Source organism: Mus musculus, chromosome 2 (assembly GCF_000001635.26).
Source record: "Mus musculus strain C57BL/6J chromosome 2, GRCm38.p6 C57BL/6J".
Taxonomy (NCBI): Eukaryota; Metazoa; Chordata; class Mammalia; order Rodentia; family Muridae; genus Mus; species Mus musculus.
Window position 1 is genome coordinate 94791703 of NC_000068.7, and position 1978 is coordinate 94793680.

Consider the following 1978-nt stretch of genomic DNA (forward strand, 5'->3'; position numbering starts at 1 on the left):
AGGCCAGGACCTCACCGTGGTCCCAGGTGGAATTACTAGCTACTCACCTCAGGCTGTTCCTCACTAATCTCAATTCTGCCTCTCTTCATTGTGTCTACATCTTTCTGTTTCTCTTTCTCTTCCATTTCTCCACTTACAGGTTCTTTTTAGTGGAGCTAAAGGACCTCTAAGTGTCTGGGATCATCTTATGAGTAGTTATAAGAGCATTATATCCCTAGGCAGGGGTCATCTTGGGCATGGTTTGACCCCCTCACAGGCCTGCATTACACTGATCTGGTGGTCTACTCAGGCTAGCTCCCTGTTTGGGGCCCTATGGTGCTGGTCTGGTGGTCTTCTTGTGCCCTTCCTCCCCTGGCCACTGCAAGGGGTCCCTTGTGAGAGTCTCAGGCTTGCTTCCATTTAGAGTTCACAGTCTCAGGTCCCAGGTGGGGTTCTTCTGGTCTCTTGCTTGCTCCCCATTATGGGAACCTTTCTGAGAATGCCTGGGTTCTTTCTTCCAGGGAACCTTAGGCTACTGATCAGTCAGATGTTTATAGGTTAGAACACTGAGCATAGACATAGCCTCTCTCCTCTCTGCCATCTACTGACACATATATGACACAGAATCCATACCTGCAAAGCCTTTAGGGGCAGGCTGTCTTACTACATAGTAATTCCTGTGAATGAGGACTCAGCACCAGAAACTGTCTCCATTGCAGCATAAAATCCCCACTGGGTTATTTCAATTGACAATCAAGCCTATTTTCGGATGCTTTAAAATTATACTCTTCTAAGTTTCTGGGCTAATATCCACTTATCTGTGAGTGCATATCATGTGTGTTCTTTTGTGTTTGGGTTACCTCACTCAGGATGATATCCTCCAGATTCATCTATTTGCCTAAGAATTTCATGAATTCATCATTTTTAATAGCTGAGTAGTACTCCATTGTGTAAATGTACCACATTTTCTGTATCCATTCTTCTGTTGAGGGACATCTGGGTTCTTTCCAGCTTCTGGCTATTATAAATAAGGCTGCTATGACCATAGTGGAGCATGTGTCCTTATTACAAGATGGAACATCTTCTGGGTATATGTCCAGGAGAGGTATTGCTGGATCTTCTGGTAGTACTATGTCCAATTTTCTGAGGAACTGCCAAACTGATTTTCAGAGAGGTTGTACCAGCTTGCAATCCCACCAGCAATGGAGGAGTGTCCCTCATTCTCCACATCCTCCCCAGCACTGAAGGAAGGACCATCCAGAGACTGCCCCACCTGGGGATCCATCCCATAAACAACCACCAAACCCAGACACTATTGCATATACCAACAAGATTTTGCTGACAGGACCCTGATATAGCTGTCTCTTGTGAGGCTATGCCAGTGCCTGGCAAAAACAGAAGTAGATGCTCACAGTCATCTTGGATGGAACACAAGGCCCCCAATGAAGGAGCTAGAGAAAGTACCCAAGGAACTGAAGAGATCTGCAACCCTATAGGAGGAACAACAACATAAACTAACCAGTACCCCCAGAGCTTGTATCTCTAGCTGCATATGCAGCAGAGGATGGGCTAGTCGGTCATTAATGGGAGGAGAGGTCCTTGGTCTTGTGAAGATTATATGCCTCAGTACAGGGGAATGCCAGAGCCAGAAAGTGGGAGTGGGTAGGTTGGGGAGAAGGGCAGGGGAAGGGTATAGGAGACTTTCAGGATAGCATTTGAAATGTAAATGAAGAAAATATCTAATAAAAAAAAAAGAAAAAATATACTCTTGATTCCTCATTCCTTGAAAGCCTCAAAAGTCTATTTTGTTTACCTTTTTCTCCATGGAGAGGCATTTCTTGAATTAATATCAAACCATGCCCCTCACTCTTCCACTCGTCATCATTTCCCAGTCCTTCTAAAGAACCTTTGTCTCACAAAAGCCACATGGGAGCACTGTCAGAGTATCCAGGAACCCAGATACTGGCCACATGGCAACATTGACAGTATGCAGAAGCAT

The 1978-nt window shown here is 45.1% G+C and overlaps 1 non-coding gene across 1 annotated transcript; it reads right to left on the reverse strand.

The window, feature by feature from the left end:
* Positions 1-502: 502 nt before the first annotated feature.
* On the reverse strand, positions 503-634 carry Gm26396. Its single transcript, XR_003954211.1, has one exon. It is a non-coding gene; the product is annotated as a small nucleolar RNA SNORA17 (small nucleolar RNA).
* Between the last annotated feature and the right edge of the window lie 1344 nt (positions 635-1978).